Consider the following 21,616-nt stretch of genomic DNA (forward strand, 5'->3'; position numbering starts at 1 on the left):
TACAAAGTGAATAAACTGTAATATATAGAATATATATATTATATATATTCTATATATTAGATACATATATATAATTAAAAAGATTCTTCTCAATGCAGTTTATTCAGGAACCTTGAACAATCTTCTGACCCTGGGGAGCCCACAGCTTAAAATAGCCTCTGGGTAGCCAACCCCAGTGTGCCTCGTGGGCAATGCAGATAGGTCCACTTACAAGGAAGCAAGCCAGATCCTCAGCCTCAGCCAAATATGGAGTTGTTTGTGACAGAGAGCACTCACCATCGGGAAGGTAGAAGGCAGAAACCAGCTCCATCTTCAAGGCGCTGCATTACAAAGCTCTCTACAGTTCCCCCTTTCTGTTTTAGATGCATCAGGCAAGAGTAGAGGTTTGATCTCTGATATTAGAAATAAATTGGGACTTTGTACCAATGTTCATTTAGGTAACCTGCATTGAGAAGAAGAACAACAACAACAAAAATCAGAAAGAAGGAGAGGAGGACCTCCCCTATCAGTGGACTTGGGGAGAGGCATGCATGCAGGAAGGGGGGGAGGGTGGGACCAGGAGGGGAGGAGGGAGGGGTTTATGGGGGGATAACGAATAAAGTGTAATTAATAAAAGTTAAATAAAAAATTAAAAATAAATAAATAAATAAAATTTTAATAAAAAGATTACCTTCATGCTGAGGGTGCATTGTAAAGATATATAATACATATATGACATCTTTATTATTTTCATATATTTCCATATAGATTATAATTTGAAATGAATACAGAGTTAATAATACAATATTGCTGTTTTAGACTTGCTCTAATCAATATTCAGTCAGTAAAAAGACACTCATGCGCAGTTTAGTAAAGTTTTCAAGAGATTAACAACCACTGTTCTCATGAGTTCAAATAAATCTTTAAATTTTTTGTTGATAACAAAAATAAACTTCTTGTCATAATCTATCTGTAGGAGGTTGTTACTTTGCTAAAGTGACAATGTCAAATCTTATAGCCCTTTGTAAAATGTATCAAACCAAGAATATGGGGTTAGAAAGTTGCAAAAACCAAGGAGACCAACACCAGAAGGCCTGCTAACTCTCCCATGCCTGCCCATTCCTTCAGATGATTCATGGTTGCAGCAATCCATGATGATAATCCTGTGGCTAGTCTTGCGTCCACTCTGGTAGAATTTACCGTGACAATGGCCACTCTCAGCTGCTCCATCGTAGTATCGAATTCTCCAGTCCAATTACCTAAAATATAGCTAGGCAATTGTTAGAGTCTCACAACAGCGTAATGCAGCCATGATCATCCTCAGGCCTTTACAGCCATTGAAGCAGGACAGTTTCCCCAGGCATGGTTGGCTACCATAAAAAGCTAAAATGTTACGCTCAGGGCTCAGGATGCGAGGCTAAGCACTGCACTCAGGGTCAGCCACTTTCGACCCAGAGAAGAGCAAGTCTGATTGCATGCCGGTTGATGCCCCAGGTCCCGCCTCTGAGAAAAAGGTATCGGACGGGTCTGATGCTCTTTGGGTGGATGACACCCAAATGAACATCGGTACAAAGTCCCAATTTATTTCTAATATCAGAGATCAGACCTCTACTCTTGCCTGATGCGCCTAAAACAAAAAGGGGGAACTGTAGAGAGCTGCGTAATGCGGAGCCCTAAAGATGGAGCTGGTTTCCGCCTTCCACCTTCCAGATGGTGAGTGCTCTCTGTCACAAAAAACTCCACATTTGGCTAAGGCTGAGGATCTGGCTTGCTTCCGTGTATGTGGACCTATCTGCATTGCCCACGTGGCATGCTGGGGTTGGCTACCCAGAGGCTATTTAAGCTGTGGGCTGGCTTTCCCCAGGGTCCGATGATTGTTCAAGGTTCCTGAATAAACTGCATTGAAAAAAAAAAGTTGCAAAAAGATATTGAATTCATTCTTTGTAATCTACTTTTCTCAGAGGGACTTTCAGCACATTTCATATTCTTGCATTAAACTGCTGATATCCAATAACAAAGTATTTAAGCTCTCAAAATGGGGAGTGCAATTTAAATCCAAAAGAACACTTCACTCAATCTTAAAAGCCTGAACTTTTAGTCTTCTTGTGGTCTAGTGTTCAGCAGGACCTTAAGCTAAGCATTACCTCTTAACCTCATCTCCTTGTCTGAAAGAGACTCAAATTAGACTGGCTGTCTCTGCAGCTTCTTTCTGGTTCTCCTACTTCTCTTAGCACCAGTTGTAAACCATCTAATACCCCTCACAGAATGTAAGCTCTATCTTGGACTACAAGACATAACATTGGTCCTCTCACAGCCAACAGCAGAGGAGTCAGTGTGGGGTAGATAGAAGACACCAAATGTTTGTAGGAATAAAAGTGGCACAAATGGTCTTCCCTTATCATCTGGCAACACATAAGCATGATGGTAACCACAAGTTCAACTTCATTAGGGCTAAAATAGCAATAATAATAAAATAGGTAATAGAAAAACTTTCAGTGTTCCACGTACAGCGCAAAACCGTGCCGGCAGAATATGATTAAAATTATCCCTTTTATGTTCCAATGTTGTAAGTCTATAAAAGTCTAAGATTTTCTTGCTTTAATGATCAGTACAAGAAAGCTGAACTCTCTGCTCAAACTTTACATTTTTACTAATGCCAATGTATGCTTGATATTTTGGCGCATTTTAATCTCTGTAATAGATTTATCTCAAGAAATAAAGTTCACGTGTGTAAGTTATTTAAAGTTTGAGATTCTGAGAAATAATTATACTTAGGTTATCTAATAACTTTCTCTTTGTTTATGTTCTAGAGGAGAAAATTTTACCATGAGGTATAAACACATCCTCATTTCCAGGTGTTTCCTACCATTGTCTTCTTTACACATGCTTTCAAGAAGTTCTCTTAAAAGCTTACAAAGCCTAGCCTCCTATCTTGTTACACTGTATTTGATGTTTGCTTTTAATTAATTAATAGACTGAAAAGCATAGTTCAAACAAATGTCAGAATTGTTGTGGATAAATTATTCTAGTCTTGTATAAGCCCAAATAAAACGGTCCATTAAAAAAGTGATTTGAGATGCTAATAACAAAATTCAAAAAGTCATACAGAGAGCAGAGTAACATCTTAAAGTTGAACCTTCTGCCACTTTCCCTTAACTGTCTGGAGCATTAGTTTAAGGGAAGGAGCCTTAGGCTTTTGTCTCTGCATCTTCCTTGCATACAAATACATAACCGAAGTTTCATGTCTGAAATCCTTGACACTGCAAGTGCATATCTGAGAAGATGACCTTCCCAAGGCCATTGTCTTTTCTTCAAAATTCTTTGCTGCTCTGGCCATTAGGTTTAAGAAAACACTCAAGATTCTGACGACCAACCACAGTGGCCCAGCTGTCTACTAAATCATCCCACACGCCCTCCTTTGTGTTATTTTCCACTTATTTATCATGACACTCTGACGGCCTTTTCATAACTCTGAGCATTCACACGTGAGACATAAGGGACTGTCCCTAGTTTGCCCTTTTTAGATGTGGTTGGCTAGCTTGTCCTGGAGGAAGTTCTCTCACCTGGGGATAACTGCTTGATAAGCGCTTGCTGTGCCTTGTCTCAAAGGAGAGAACAAATCTCTGTAGTCTTAAATTGACCGGACTAGGGCTCAAATGCTGAAGTGCCCTGTACCTAAAGACATTGCCCCCTTGACCTTCAGGCTGCCAGACCATTGAATGACTGCTGAGTAGCTATAGTGTCACTAAGAGACTCAATAAACATAAGAATTTTTAGATTTATGGACTAGCATTCAATCCTGAGAACTGCAGACTTTAGTTACAATATTTTAAGAAATGTTTGCTGTACTAAAATCCTGCCACATGCACTGCAGAAATGTAAACTCAACCATATTTATTGTGATGATTTGTGCTATGAATGGGTGCACGTATGCTTGCTGCTTCCTGTGGATCCAGAACATCACCCTTGCAGATGTCATCCCCTCTTATCATCATAAGAACAGCTAACATTTATCTAGCATTTACCATGTGTCACTGCTTAACCTTCTGTGTGTTTCCTTATGGGATTGCCACTGCAACTCTGTGTTATTTCATCTATGTCACAGTTCTAAATGTTGTAACTCTTCTCATATTTCTCTAGGTGAAAAAAAATTATACTTATATAGATTAAGATCTAGCCCAAGGACAATGCAGCTTAGAACTGACAGAGAATAATTTGAAACCATCACTTCTTTGTAGCATGTATTCCTTCTGGAACTTTTGTTAAACTACTACTGATTCCAAGTTAGAGACAGAAAGAAGTCAGTTAATGTGGGAGGAACCACTTCAGAAACAGACTCTCAGGGTTACAGAAGCAGTTATGGTCTTGCACTCAAGAGCTCCTGCACCTGGTATTCTTAGAACACTCGGTGGTGTGCTGGCGCTTAGTAAACATCCAACAAAAATAGCACCAGCACTCATTAAAGGACAAGAGGCACTCACTAGCAGTCACTCATTTCAACCTGTTCAAAGGTGATGTGTTTTAAAATAAAATGTGTTCCAGTTATGAGTATCATGAAGCTTAGAAGGAACAGCACAGAAGAAGGTGGCCTTGAGTTACCAAGATTTGCATGCAGAATTGGAGACAAAGCGTGTGATGCTTCCCAGCCTTGGACATCATAATACTCTTACCCAGAGGACAAGGTTGTCCTTACGATTAAACAAAATATTTCATATCATACATTTAGGAGCATATGGGAATTGTAGTATAAACTGTGCACATCAGTTATTTTAATGGCTTTAGTTTTATTAAAAAAATCTTAAAGGAGGCTATAGAAAAATCACTTAGATCGACTAACAGTCAACACAAGACTCTCACTTCAAAGTGTGTTTGTTACTTTTCTGAATGTTGTGACCGAATATACTAGAAAAGCAACAGAAGGAAGGGTTTATTTTAGAGAAGAGTTGGAGGATTACTCTGGAATAGTGTGGGTGTAAGAGTGCCTGTATTATGAAAGTGAGGGCTGATGGCATCACGTGGTACCAGCATTTGGGTATGTGAGAGATGGATACTGATTTTCTGTTTTCTTCTTTTGAATCAGCATAGGAAAGTGTCTGATGGGATGCTACTACCCAACTCCAGGGAGATCCTCCTTCCTCATTTAAGCTCTGTGAGAAACTCTCATACAGAAACCCAGATGCTTCCCTTAGGTGATTCTGAATCCAGTAAACTTGACAGCAAACACACTACCACCACAGATGGAGTGGCTTCCTCTTGTAAGATGACACAATTTCTTTCATTTTTATTTGTTTTGTTTTTCATTTCAATAAATTTCTGTGTGCTATTATTCTGTGTAGTGAGTTTAGTTGTAATGGTTTCCATCCATTAATCCAAACCACTGTAGACAGGATCACTTTTTGCATTAAAGACAGATTTTCAAACATTCACAGACCTGTAAATTATTTGTGCATTTTCTCTTCATTTTAAGGAGATACATACTCATTTGTTTTCACTGTTTCTGCTCAGTTGTTCTTGTGAGATCCCTTTTATTACTTAGCAGTACAGAACAGGATTCAGTTTGTAAATGTTCCTGCTAAAACACAGTGTGTGAAGTGAGAGGCCACCTTCCAGAGGAGTCTGCTTTCTGACCAGTGTGGGATCATACCACTCACGGGCTAGACATCAATGTCACTATCATCTACAATGGATCACACACTGAGGTCTAGGCAGACCACTCACAGGCTAGACTCCAATGTCACTGTCATCTATGGTGGACCACATGCTGAGGACTGGGCAGAAAGGCAGCTGGTGACATTCCTGAATGCTGCCCTCCTGAGCTGCTTATGACCTATGATTTCTGTCCTCTTCTTGTTGGGTTTATTGTTATCCTTGCCGAAATAATTTCAAACTACAATTCAGTTAGAGCGTGAGCCTCATCACCACATGTATTTATTTAATAGATATTTGTTCAGTAAGTATTTCTTATTGCCCTAAGGGATATAGAAATGAGAAACTAATGTAAGACCAAAGCACATTTACAGACACTTTTATTGGTGACTGACCACTTATTAATACAAATATATGACCACCTCCACTAAGTTCGCTTCATGTACTTCTTGACCCTGGAAGCAGTTTCAAGCATTCCCTCTTAGGAAAGTCTGAATGCGAATGTGATCACAAATTGGCAGAAGGGTTGTTCTCTCTTTAGTAGGTCTTGCATATTGGACATCCATGCTTCACAACACTTATTTCTAAAGTCAGTGGGAAATATGTTTGAAAGTCTCAAAATACGTTAATCACTCTCAGCAACGAAAGGACTTAGTTGTGAGAGCTTCGAGAAAATTGAGATGGCCTACGAAACAAAATTGATTTAAGTAGCCCACAGCACTCTCCTGCTTCCATGGAAGCCTCATGAGGAATCAGGCAGAATTATGGTCACGGTGTGACTGACAGTTTCCCCCCTTCTTTTTTTATATTACCATGTGACCATCTCTAAGGAACTTTTTGCCACTTTTAAAAGAATGAGGTAAATTGCATGAGTTGAAATGTGGACTAAAACGCATATATAGATAATATTGTTCCTCCTTCCAAGGGTCCAGCCCGTGGTCAGTCCAGGGGGTCCAGGCCAAGGCGGTGAGAGGTGTGGAGTCACCACACACACAGGGCCGGGTGGGTAAATGCTAACGGAGGACTGGAGAAAGAGAGAGCAGGTTATATAGCTTTGGGCGACCAATCAGGTTCTTCCACCCCATCTCCAAGCCTGTCATTGGTTGGTTGTTTCTGCGCAGACTCTTCAACATCAGGAACTCTCGGCCAGACTACTTCCACAGTCATGAACAAGCTGTCCCGGTACTTGAGCCCTAATGGCCTTTTGTTGGGGTTGCACACATAGATACATGCATGCATGCATACACAGACACAGGATTAACTCACTCCAGTTGCAGGGACTATTATACAAGGAAAACAGAGGTGAACAAGAAGATATTCTAACCCCTTAAATCTATGTAATGTTTAATTTTTTATTAAAAAAATTGCTTTTAAATATTAAATATGATGTCACAAATAAGAATATTAAAATATATTAATTCCTATGGTTTTCCAAAGGTATGTCTTGATGCTGAGCTATTTGATAACAATTGCAATTTAGTCAGCAGAACATTTGGCTCAATGATATTTGAATATGCATAAGTAATACCATACTTTGAGAAATAAAACAGGCAGATTCATAGTATACAAAAAAAAAAAAATGTCTACTTTGAAACAAAGAACAATTACTAAGGAGAGTTGCAATGAACTCAGCGGCTGAGCCGGAGCTCGGGAAAGCCAGTGAAGGCAGCATGCTACAATGCACGGGAAATCGTGGGACCGGAGCAGAGCAGCTCTGGTAGGTCCAGCTCTATGACAGAATAGATCAAACACAGAGAAGATGGCAGAAGGACCTCGCTGACGCCGCGGTGTGCAGGCCTACGTAAAATATCCCAGGAAGCTTATTCTCCAGAGACAAGAGGGAGACGGTCATGCTTGTGGCCTTCATGGAAACTTCGTTGCAGAGGCTGTGTGGAGGCTAATCTTAGAAGGGCAGAGGCAGGAAGAGTAGACAAAGTTTCTACAGAGAAATGATGAGGGCTTGGCCTGGAGAGTGACAGCAGCCACAGAAGAGAACAGACACACTCCCTAAGTGAGGTAGACCCTGACATCTTGTGAAACAGGATGTCAGTCCTGAGGAGGTGACACAGTCTGTCTGGTAATGTGACCTCGCTGAGCCGCTAAGTGCCTTCTTACTATCTCTTGCTTGTCGGTGTTGGGTTCCCTGTTTGTCCTACCTTTCCAGTTTGAATATCATTTTTATCCTGATTGAGAAAACAGAAGCAAAATACTAGCTCAGTCCTTCGAAAGTCACCTGCTAATGTTACACCGTCGGGCCCAGGAAGCAGGCTATCTCTTGCGACGTCTCTCTTTGAAATTATATTTCAATTGTCCTTAGTGCTCTCTGAAGTGTCTCATCTCATCCTGCGGTTTCGCTATAGTGATGCTCTTCTTACACGTTCTGGCTACTCTTTCAATTTGCCCTTGGGGTGATGTGTCTCCTCTTGGCTACCACTTTCTTCCACAGTCCAGAAAAAATGTCCCTGTGCCATCAGATTCTTGACTGGTGAATATATATATATATATATATATATATATATATATATATATATATATACCTGTATGGCCCTTTGCAAAAAGTGAGCATTAACGATGAAGATAGTGCAAACCACAGTTTTTCATATCCTACTTATTTAAATTTTGTTTATTCCAGTATCCTGAACTTTATGGACTTCTCTTCTTCTTTATGGCCTCTCTTGTTTTGATCCCCTAGCTTCTGTGCCCATCTTCAGGTATCTGGACTTTGCATTTTTTCCTTCTTGGTCATTTCTTCTTCTTCCTATTGTATGTTCCTGCCATGATTATGTAAACATCTGGTAGTCTAAAGCCATGCATGTAGGCTTCATTAAAGTATACTTTCACTTCAATGGCATTAAAACACCCTCCTCATTTTAGATTACTTTCACTTCAACTTTACTTATATATTACTTTAGATAAATTTCACCTCAATTCCTTATTTTAGATCACTTTCACTTTTACTTCAGGAGCTTTAAGACACATTCACTATTTTACATCACTAAAGAAATTGTGTGTGTGTGTGTATGTGTGTGTGTGTTTCTTCTGGCTAAAATTTTTAGAGCTATTAAAATTAAGAAGTACAATTAGTATTCTTAGTGAATGTCAGTAATGAGAAAGCATTTTGGGTTAGTGAGAATAACACAACTAACACTTAGAACAAAGATTAAAAGGAGAAGGGAATATTTGCTTTTCTATTGTGCAACTTATTTGTTTAATTTGAAGTTTTCCTCAGGCCTATATATTTTCTCCCAAATAATAAGTAATTGATATTTTCTGTAGCAAAACAAAACTTTGTTATATCAAATAAAATGAAATATAATAAGAAGTGAACAAATAGAAATAAGTTGGGTTTTTTGTTTGTTTTTAAATTAAGCTCAATGAAAACATTTTTTTGTTGTAGTTCCTAGATTTTGCAAGTAATTCCTTGGAGAAATTGGGGAAACTAATAAGTCCAAATTATTCATGAAATTCTTTTCTATGTAATGCTATGAAACCAAGCTTTCTAACCTTTTCTGATTACTTTAGCTTCAACTCAGATTATTTTAATAGTAAAAATGTTAATTTAATTTAATTTAGTATTTAACATGTTACATTTTTCCACTGACTAATGTAAAAGCATAAGTGGCTTTTACAATGAACTGGTTTTGTATTTTATCTTCCTTCACAAGTGAGACATCAACATAAATTAGTTTTAAATTGCCGCTATGGGAGAACAAACAAATATATTAAAGAGATTTTTTTCTCCCAGAAATACAAACTTGAATTTGGGATTTTAAACTATCTTGAACACAAAGTATTTATGATAATGATACTGGAAATTTTTATAATATCATACTTCAAATAAGTAAAAATGAGGTTTAATTATCTTCTGATGGACTATTTCTGCTTTCTAAATGTCCATCATTAGCACAAAGTGCTTCTACACCATTTTAACTAAAATTAAAGAAGTTTATGAGTGACAGCTGCATGGTGTTAGGTGTATCCAAAAGCACCTACATTTTGCAGGGTAAGTAATAATGGCTGTGTTGTCTTCATGTTCATTGTTTTTATTTGTCTACATTGAGCAATGCTTCAAAAATATTGAATAGTAGCTCAGCCACTTGTTGCCTTTCATTACTGTTTTTTGTTTTGTTTTGTTTTACTTCTGATTTAACTTAAATGCTTATCTATTTACCTAAAGAAAACAGAGTTGACCTGAGAGGTCCATGTTAAAGTTACCCCTCTTAACACACAGGGTCTGAGCTCTACAGGGGCCCACTGAGTTGCAAATTCTCCGGCACCCCAAACTGACTTCCTGTCTAAAATAGAACACACCTTAATTGACAAAAGAAAAATGAACAATATGCTATTATTTTGTAGGTTTCTTTTAAAATGGCCAGCCATGCTTCTCTACCATTAATGCTCATTACAGTATTAAATGAAGCACTGTGTTTGTAACTGATTGACAAGATCAATAATTTTAGGTTCAAATAGGAACAGCAGTCCCTTTTTTTTTTTTCTTTAATCAGGCCTTCTTTGTTTTATGCGTATGCCTACAGCTAGATCTTGTTTCTGTCTGTAGACAGAGATTCCTGCTGTGCATTGTTGAGAAAATGAGAAGAGAAAATGGAGAATCAATTTGAAGAAAAAAGCTTTAGTTGACAAAGCTTTATAGTAGATCAATGGAATCTTGCTAGTTAAGATATCTTCAGTAACTGAGATCAAATTTTACAATCATTTTAGATAGTTCCACATTTTGTCTTTCTCATTTCTGTAGATGGAAAATAACTTTATATGTTAGCAAGATTTCTTTTTTGACATTTTAGTATTTTTGTTGTATTATAAAAAGACAAAATAATAATTCATATATGATAGAAGTCTCTGTATCTCTGTAAAATAAGCTTCTTCCAAGACTTGCAATTAAAATTGAAACATAGTTTCAAGATGAGAATCATTCCTCTGATTTCTTTTAGTATATAATGATTAAGGAATGTATATAAACTTATTCATTTATCACTAGTTTCTTTACAAAGATTCTCACCAAAACATGGAATGTGCACTTCAGATTTCAAAAAGATAACAATTGTTCATTCTTCAGGTCCATCGATCTGATATTTATTGAAATATGTTTCACTAATTTTTCCATGAAAAGTCTTCATTTGTTTAAAGCTTGTAATAGCATTGACTATTTTAGTTCAATCTTGTTTATTAAAACATAAAAAAAACCTGATGAACATCATTCACATAAAAACTCCTAGAAATGTTGCTTACCCATGAGGCAGGAAAGTAAATTATTTATAAACTAATTTAAAGCTTATACCTAGTTTACAAAATAGGCATTGTGATCGATACTGCTCACTATACTTGTCCTTAAAAATTCTACAGGTTGAGATTTTTGTTTTAGAAATAGGATTATTGCTGCCATGTCAACATCATGTTGTTATTAAATGATGGCTGTTGTGGGTAGAGGCCAGCGATTTGAGTATACATCTAATAACAATACGGCAGAATGCAGCTCTAAAATATTTAGATTGTTAATCCTAGAGATACTCCAAATTGAACATTCTGAACACATTCAAGTATGTTTAATTTCTAACTAGGAGTGCATGCTATATATGAATTTTCACTGAGTAATTCATTATTAAAATACAGTTTCTGAACCTGAAGAAGCATCAAGTATATGAATGTTCAACAAACACTCCTACACATATTTTCTTTAAAAGAGCAAAAGCCCTATACCACTTTGTCCAATTTGCCTACATATCAATACTTGAACATGGTAACAATTGTAATATGCTGCCATTTAGTAAACTATGACTGTTCATCAAGAAGAACTTAAGCAAAATATTTATCAGACACAATTATTTTTGTGATTATGTTCTCCCTGAAGAATATATCAGGACCAGTCAGGATTTTTTTTTTTTTTTTTTTTTGCCTACAAGCCAATTTTATGGAGGCATTTTCTCAACTGGGATTCCATCTTTCCAAACAACACTAGCTATGTCAAGTTCACAAAACCAAACCAAAACAAAAAACCTAAGCAGGACACCCCTTCTCTCTTCCTCTTAATGTTCATATACTTGATGGATAAGATACATATTTATTTGGTAATTCATTAGCATCTATCATTTAGCACTTTAAAAATATCTAGAAAGAATAAGTTATTTGAAAAGTGAATGAAAAAAATCAGGGACCTCTAATTAAGGAGGGGAAAGGATATAAATACAGAAGAAACAAGAAACTGGACAAGTAAGAGTAAGGATGTCCAAGAAGTCATAAGAAATCATATTATTGTCAATTGATATAAAATTACATATATACTCTGTGTTAGTATTTATTTAAAAATGACATCACGCACATAACAGGTATTATATGAAAAATGTTTATTGGATGGAGATGTGGAGAGGGAGAGAGAGACACATAAAGAGAGAGATGATGGGGGATGGGGTGCCCTGACAGAGAGATGGGAGAGAACAGAAAAGGAGGAGAGATCAAGAGGAAGTAAGTGAGAGAGAAGGGGAGTTGCCAGCAGGTCACTATGTACCTGGCCCAGATGATTTCATAGGATGCAGGTTCTGACATAGAATGTTGACTCAGTATTAAAATGGTTGAAGTGAAAGTAAGTATATTAGACTTTTTATGTGTCTAATTAAAAACTGTTTTATCTTTATTTAATGATAACAGACTTAATCTCTAACAGAGATGAAACTTGCCTTTAAAATGGTATTTCAAAGTTTCCATGCTTTGTTGTGTTTTTAATATTTTAAACACACTGGTGTTATGCTGGATAATGAGAACACCAAGAGTCAAGTCCGATGCAAAACACGTGAGGATCTTTTTATTACAAGCTACAGCTTGCGCCCACATCCTCAAAGTGGTTGAGAGTAGAGTACCTCATGCTCAGGGTGGTTGGGTGATTTAAGATTCCAGTCCCTTACAGTGTGCCCAAAGCGGGAGAATTCTTGCCTGGCACGTGCCTATTGGTTGAAACACAAAAGGGGATGTTGTATTTTGAACTGATTGGCTGTAGGAAGGCCCAAAAACCATTAATGGTCTGGCTTCCCTTGTTTGGCAGTTCTAGGGGATAGGGGTAATCTGGGCTGGTTTCCTAGCCACTGTCTCTATAGTGGGCAGGAAAAGAATGCAGTAAGGCTGGTGCCTCCAGCAGATGGCTGGACATGTCTCCACCTGCCTGGCCTTTGTTAAGGCTTGTGCTTTAAACTTTATCCAATAACTCAAAAACTAATTTTTAATTCTTTGGTTTCTCAAAGGAAGGAAAGTTAATTTCTTTTATTTCGTGACTTTTCAATTTTATTCCTTACTGCTTAAAATAAAAAAAAACAAGAGCTATAAATTTTAAATGATTTATCATGAATGAAGAGGTAATAAATCAAAGCATTAAAAAATAGAGTTTAACAAGATTGTCTCTTAGACCTGTCTCATGATTCCAGGCTACTGCCTATGAAAAGACAGACTTCATATTTCATTTATAAAAAAATAACTCTCAAACAAATTTATCTCTTAAGACGAATGATTTTTCAGTAAATAATTTGACAACATCTTAAAACATAAACATTTCAACAATGGCCTTGAGTCTCTCAGGCTAATGAAAGAATGTGAATTTACTTTATAGATGATTAAATTACCAGTCTACATTGTGAGGGACACCCAGTCACCTGATGACTGTTCAGTGCTATTGTACATTAATAAATATATGAGTTAAAATGAAAATTGCCATTTCCCTCAGAACATTAAGATAAAAAATAAAATAAAAACAAGAAAAATATGGTCTCTTACCAAACACAAACTCAACTCTTCTTCTGTGCCAATACCTGAAGCATTTGAACACAGAGCCTGTTCAGGGCCCAAAGGTGAGCCAATGAGAAACTTCTTTCCTTTCTCTTTTCATCACACACCCTCATCAAGTGATGGGAAATAAGGTAGTTAGGAAATGCTTCTAATCCAAAATAATGTATACTGCTCTGTATACCCATCATTAAAAACTGCTAAGCAATATATTTAAATATAACATATGGTAAAACCATATGTACTATGTGTTAACATACAGGAGGTCCCACTAGCCTACCTTTCAGGGCCAGTAGCAACCTCTCACTGCCAGTGCCACCAGTAAAAAGGACCTGTTCACCACCCCTTTTTCTCTCTCTTTCTCTCTCTCTCTCTAAATGTCATGTCTTCTCCCCTCCTCTCTCTCCCTCCTTACTATCTTCCCTAGCCCCTCCTTTCCCACACTAAAGTTTCTTTATGCCAGATCTGTCTTTTGGTATCTTAATCATTATTAAAACATTCTGAATATTGGGAATATCAACAATTGCTGTTTAAATTTGCAGTTTCTTGGTGTATATTGTACCACTGAAAAAATACCACACTGTGTATCCTGTGCAGTCTGCCTCTTGACCTATCATTTCTGAAGTAGCTTTATCCTTTGCTTGATTCTCGGCTTCAGAATTCTAGGACCTGAAGATTCATTTTCTGAGTTCTGCATCTTAAAACATCAACCTTCTGAAACAAGGTCTTTGACTTTGGATGGAGAAATCATCGCTTGGCTTTCTATGTTCGGGGCTTTTAGATTTTGAGGGAGCCAGGCCGTCTTTATCTGAGGTTCTCTAGCTTTTAGATGATATGTTTGAAACATCCCAGTAACTTTAACTACCAGATCCAATTCCCCTAATAAATTCCCCTTCATCTATCTCATTATACAGTGTATTGATTCTGTTCTCTCTGGAGAACCCCATCTAATCAGAATGGTAGGCAAAAACAAAGCAAAACAAAACAGAACAACAACAACAAAAACATAAAAGATGAATCCATAGAAAGAACAGAGGAGGTGTAGACTAATCAATGGCACATAATAAGAATTTATTATTGTCAAGAACTACATGAGGGTTAGGACACCATGTGCTTTCAAATCTCACAGATCATGTGTTAAAGCCTTGCATGATAGCTGATAGACTTTGGGGAAATTGACAAGTCCTGTGGGCTTTAACATAACCAAGAGATTAAATGGTTTAATTTCTTGGTTAATTTGTAACATGACAAAATTATTAGGGAGAGTGGGAAGAAATGTGGTCTACCTGGAGGAATTAAGTCACATGTTCTCTAGAGAGACATGCCTTGTGCTCACCCTAAAGTTCACTCTTGGTTACCATGAGCTGAGACACCTTACTCCACCTTTTCTACACCACAGAGCCTCAACACAATCCCACAGCCATATAGAAACCTCTAAACACCTGAGCCAAAATGAAACTTCCCTTCAATTTTCCCATAGTGACAAAAATCTTTCTAAAAGAAATTTCAGGAACAACCTAAAATGGTTGTCTCTGTGTTTTCTTTTTATGTTCTACTTTCTTCAGGTCTCAAATGCTTGATACCTTGGCAAATGCTAAAAATGTAATTGTATTCTTTTCCCTTTCTCAATCCTCAAACACAACACTTTTTATTATAGTTCTCTTGTTCAAATAGATCCATAACTGGGCCCTTTCCTAACAAAATTAAATCCAAATTAAAACTTTTGCATTTTATATTTTTGGTATATTGAAAGCCTAACAAAATTTCTAAACTTATATGATAGTTAATATTGATTGTAACTTGACAGGATATGGAATCATCTAGAAGAAGAAACCTCTGGGTGTTTCTCTGAAAAAAAAATATCTAGGTAAGATAAAGAAAAAGTGTAAGTCCTGCCCTTCACCATTCCATGGGCTGAATTCCAGTACTAAATACAGTGGGGAAGAGAGCCAAGCATTAACACGTTCTCTCTCTGCTTCCTGACAGTTGATGTAATATGAGCCATTGCTTCAAGCCCCTGTCAGCATGATATTCTTGCCAATATGGACTGTGCCCTCAAACTCTGAACCTCTGTAAACTTCTCTTGTCTTTCATGTTAAAAATCACAGCTCTCTAATTGGACTTAAGACCTGATCAACAAGAGAGAAATCATCCCTAGTATAGGAAAGCTAGCCAACTACCCATGGCTAGTAAGGTCATGGATCTTGGAGGAGAATTTACAATCATCACTTTGCTAAGGGAGCACAATACTAACTACATTCTAAATCTATGTCCTTATACACATGGGCAAGTGTAATCCCAACAATTTATCACAAAAATTTATATTTGCAGCAGATGTAGACATACACAAAATTTCTCCTTTTGTAAACTGATTTTGTCTTGTGTTTTGTCTTCTCAATGTTAAAAGAACTATTGTTCTTATTACAAATCTAGTTTCCATGCTTGTAGTCCAGCTGAATACTTGTCTGCTACCCATTTACATACTTAGCTATGGTCACACCATAAATTAGTGCTGGGATGGCCTTCCCCCACACTTTGTATTGAATAGCTTGTAGGTATGGTACAGTATTTTTAATTATAATTGCTGTGTTTTAGCAGAGAGCTAAGTGCTGGCAGAATATTTTGCATTGTCCTCTCAGTAGCCAGCTTTCTATATGTAAATGTTTGTCCTTCCTCACCTGACTAAAAGATGATTCTCTGAGATCATCATGTTTGAAAGCAAGCAGCAGGTAAAAGAGGTCATGTAGCCCTCAACCCTGCCAAAGTCAACACAAAGAGATGGATTTTTTTTGGGTGGGGGGGTTATCCTTCTGCTAATTGTTTCAGGTAGGAATGTGGCTTTTCCTGAGAATAAAGAGTTAGCCACTGAGTTGGGACAGAGGACAAAAGGCAGGAAGGAGAGGCAAGAATGCAGAACAGATCTACCTGGCAAGAGAAGACAGAAGACAGGTGGCAGTAAAGCTGAGGGAGAGGGGCACAGAGTTAAAAAAGAAAGAGAAATGTGTCAGGGACACAGTAGCAGGGGTGTCTGCTTAAGTTAGATTGTAGCTGAGAGTCTGCTCCAGCAAAAGGACAACAGCTTTATACTACACAAATGTCTCCATGTCTTTACTCCTAAACCTCAAGTTGCTCCCCTAAAAGCCCACAATAAGGCAGCATGACGAGCCTTCTCATGTCCAAAGGTGACCCATTTGTCCTATGTTTGACTTAGTATCTCTTCACTTTCCATAGTGGCCCTCCTGGAGCCTCCACACCCTTCACAAACATGATATCATCAGCATCTTATGAAACATCTTTCACCATATAATATTGCAATCATATTCATATATAATGATGCCCATGGAGTTTTATGAATTCTTATAAAAACATCATATTTATTTTTATATCAACATCTCTATTTGCTTCACATTGAAAATCATCTATGTAATGCTAGGAATATATTTTTTTTTACTGCATAGTAACTTTGAAGTAAATATTGTGAGAGATTTTATAAAAGAAAAACTGAAAAAAAAAACAATTGTCAGGAAATTCATCAGTGGACTCACCTAGGAGTCAATTTCCATGCAATTAAAAGAAAACAAAACAACAAATATGATTCTAACCCACTTGCTATGGAAGCCAAGACCTCCCTCTACATTCCCTGTATGACAAGTCACAACAAACAAGACTAATCTATGGTGACAAACAGCTCCCAAACAAAGTCGCTCAATGCATAATAGTTAATTTCTTGTTTATAACAAGTCCTCAGTATGCTGAATGACCCTCCAGGGCAAATGTTACTCATGTCAAGATTTAGTAATTCTAACTGCTTCCAGGCTCAGCACCCAAGAACAAGGAATGCATGGAAAAACCGCATAGAGCCTTGCCCCATTAGTTTGTTCACTTTAATTCACTAGATCTTACTGTCCTAATAAATAAGCGGTTATTCTTAAGGAGTAACAAATAGGCTTATAATATTCCATGGTCAAGAATGATATGTTATGGGACTTCCAAGATGGCGGTGGCTAGTGTGCAGCTTAGCTGAAGGGGAGAGGACCCACAATGTGGAAATTGGTGAGTAAAGGGGCTGATCAATCCAAATCAGAGTTATCTAGACTTCCAAGAAGAAAGAGACTAACCATGATTTGAGTCCATCTAGAATCAGGTTACAGCAGACTCCTCAGGGAGGAGACACCCCTAGAGGTGATCCCCAGGCACTTCCCGGCACCCAAAACCCTACTCCCTCTTAGGAGGAGGCAGGAGGCATCCAGCAGAATCTGCCACAGACCACACTGTCTGTACCCCAGCCCCAGGGAGAGCTGCAGCTCCCACCAAAAAAAAAAAAAAAAAACCGAGATCTGGGCTGAGAAAACCCAATCCTTTCGGGCACTCCCCCAAGAACCGGAATGCCGCCATAACCCTGGAGCCAGCTCACAGCAGATTCATGGCACCCAGACCCCAGTGCTGCCGGCTGCTCCTAGCAAACAAACTTCAGCTAGGGATCTGGGACTGTGGTCATTCAACACATCCTGAGACTCTCCCAAGTCCAGCGCAATAAGGTCTAACACCAAGTCCTAGCACCGGCGGCCCCCAGACCCCTGTCAGAGAAAGCCTCACTCAGGATCGGGACTGAGAAGCCCCAACCCCTTCTGGCACTCCCCTGAGAGCACTGCCATAAGCTTGCCCTATCAGAAGGGAAGGGCAGAGGGGAAGGACAGAGAGGCAGCCAGCCACAGGACACAGCACCCCCTCTCCAGCTCACCAGCAGCGCCTAGCAGAGAAACCCAAGCTCTGGATCTGAGGACACCCAACCCTACCTGGTCCTCTCTCGGGATCAGCAAACATAGGTTCTACCACCAGGCTACTTCTGGCAGAGTGATCTGGGCCCAGGAACTGGGATTGAGAACACTCAACCTAACTCTTTCCCGTGCTACCCCAGGACCAGTCAACATAACCCCTCCTGGCAGAAGGAAAGGACAGAGAGGCAGCACACAGGAAGGGTGGACAACGAGTCCTGCGGCCACAGGGTGACAGAGCTGACAGTTAGCCTACCCATGCATTTTCTGCAGCAGGACCAAATCAGAGAGTAGAGAGCAAGGGGAACCCCTGTGCATTCCAACTGGTCCTGCAAGAGAGTGAGTGAGCCATCTAGAGAGAGTTTGCCCCAGACCCAGGGCCTCTACACAGAAGCAACCAGACAAGATCCCTGCCACCCACACCCCTAGTGTGGGCATCATAGGGATTCTTGGGATAGCGACCCCAAAGTTGAAGCCTCTGCCTTGTGGGTCCACCAGTGTAATCCAGGCAAACAATCCCTGGATCTCAGACAGAACTGCATAATAGTGGCCTGCAGGCCACTGCAATAGTCAAAGAATCTGCACGTGCATACTGTGCCCTCTAAAAGCGCATGTGAATAGCGCCAACATCACATTCCTTACTTAGGCAAAACTGAAACCACAACGCATACTCCCAAACCAGTGAACCTCTCTCATCTTCCTGAAAAAACAGTCCAGAAAACAGAAAGAGAAGATCATAGCCCAAACTACAAACTCGAGGAACAAACAGTGAGGGTTATAAATAACTGATGGCTAGAGGCAGACGTAAGAACACACCCAACAAAAATCAGGACATAATGAACTCACCAGCAACCCCACAAAACAGTGGACACTTCAATTCACTAGATATACAAGAAAACGACCTCAAAACTATGTTTCTCCAGGTATTAGAGGCCCATAAAGATGAAATGAACAAAGCGCTCAGAGAAATAGCCAAAGAAATCGAGATGAACCAAGAGGAAACAAATCGAGCTATCAGAGGAATGACCACGAAAATTGAGGCAAACAAAGAAGAAATGCACAAAGCTCTCAAAGAAATGTCCACACAAATGAAGGCAAATAAAGAAGAAATAAACAAAGCTCTCATAGAAATATAGGCAATTATAGCCAAAGAAGTAGAGGCACAATTAGTGATACATAGAGAGGAAATGGACAAAAAAATAGAAGCTGTCATTGAAAAGCAGGACACCACATTCAAACAGATGAAGGAAATGGTGCAAGACATGAAAACAGAATTAGAATCAATAAACAAAAAAACAAATAGAGAAAAACCAGGAGCTAGAGAACATAGAGAAAAGATCGGGAACTACAAAGATAAGCATCACCAGCAGAATACAAAAGATGGAAGAAAGAATCTCAGAAGCCGAAGATACACTTGCGGAAATTGACACGTCTCTCAAAGAAAAAATAAAATCAGAAAAGTTCCAAACACAAAACATCCAGGAAATCAAGGACTCCATGAAAAGACAAAATCTAAGAATAATAGGAGTAGAAGAAAAAGAAGACATCAGGCTCGAAGGTCCGGTAAATATTTTCAAGAAAATTATAGTAGAAAACTTTCCCAACTTAAAGAAGGAAATAGCCATAAACATACAAGAGGCCTACAGATCACCAAGTAGACTAGACCAGAAAAGAAATTCTTCATGTCACATCATAGTCAAAACACTGAACCTACAGAAAAAAGGAAAAATTCTAAAAGCAGTAGGGAAAAAGGCCAAGTAACATATGAAGGTAGACCTATCAGAATCACACCAGATTTCTCAACAGAAACTATGAAAGCCAGAAGGGCCTGGACAGAAATCATATAGTCCTTAAGGGACCACAGATTCCAACACAGACTACTATACACAGCAAAACTTTCAATCAACATAGACGGAGAATTCAAAATATTCCATGACAAAACCAAATTTAAACAATATCTACATAGTAACCCAGCTCTACAGAAGTTACTAGAAGGTAAACTCCAAACCAAAGAAAACAACTACATCTAAGGAAACAGAGGAAATAGATAACTACACAACAAAAAAACCAAAAGAATACAAGCAATGAAACTCAGTGACACCACCAACCCCACATCAAAAGTAACTAACACCCCCAAAGGGAGGAGCAGTCCTGTTAGGCCACAGAGGAGGGCTTTGCAGCCAGTCCTGAAGATACCTGATAAATCAGGATCAGATGAATGGGGAGGAGGTCCCCCCCATCAGTGGACTTGGAAAGGGGCACGGTGGAGATGAGGGAGGGAGGGAGGGAGGGACTGGGAGGGAATGAGGGATCGGGACACGGCTGGGATACAGAGTTAATAAAATGTAACTGATTAAAAAAAAAAAAGAAAAAAAAAAGTAACTAACAATTGTTGGTCACTAGTATCTATCAATATCAATGGACTCAACTCCCCAATAAAAAGACACAGACTAACAGAATGGTTGCGGAAACAGGATCCACCATTCTGTTGCATCCAAGAAACACACCTATGCAAGAAAGATAAACACTACCTCAGAGTAAAGGGCTGGAAAACTGTTTTTCAAGCAAATGGTTCCAGAAAACAAGCTGAAGTAGCCATCCTAATATCTAATAAAATAGACTTTCAACCCAAGTTAATCAAAAAAGATAAGGAGGGCTACTATATTCTCATCAAAGGAAAAATCCACCAAGAGGACATCACAATTTTGAATATCTATGCCCCAAATAAAAGAGCACCTACATTCGTAAATGAAACAATATTAAAGCTTAAATCACACATTGATCCAAATACCTTAAGAGTGGGAGACTTCAACACTCTACTCTCACCAAGAGACAGATCAACTAGATAGAAAACAAATAGGGAAATAAAAACACTTACAGAGTACCTAAATCAAATGGACCTAATAGACCTCTACAGATCTTTTCATCCAAACTCAAAAGAGTCTTTTCAGCACCACATGGAACCTTCTCCAAAATAGACCATATAGTTGGTCATAAAGCAAGCCTCAACAGATACAAAAAGATTGAAATAATTCCTTGTATTCTATCTGACTACCATGGACTAAAGCTGGACCTCAACAACAACAGAAATAACAAAAAGCTGACACACACATGGAAACTGAACAACTTGTTACTCATGACAGCTGGGTTAAGGAAGAAATAAAGAAAGAAATTAAAGACTTCCTAGAATTCAATGAAAATGAAGGCACAACATACCCAAATTTATGGGACACATTGAAAGCAGTGTTCAGAGGAAAATTTATAGCACTAAGTGCCTGCAGGAAGAAATTTGTAACATCACATACAAACAACTTAATGGCCTAACAAAAAACCCTAGGAAAAAAAGAAACAGATACACCCAAGAGGAGCAGATGGCTGGAAACAATCAAACTCAGGGCTGAAATCAATCAATTAGAAACAAATAAAACTATTCA

The sequence above is a fragment of the Meriones unguiculatus genome, chromosome 10 (assembly GCF_030254825.1).
Source record: "Meriones unguiculatus strain TT.TT164.6M chromosome 10, Bangor_MerUng_6.1, whole genome shotgun sequence".
Classification (NCBI taxonomy): Eukaryota; Metazoa; Chordata; class Mammalia; order Rodentia; family Muridae; genus Meriones; species Meriones unguiculatus.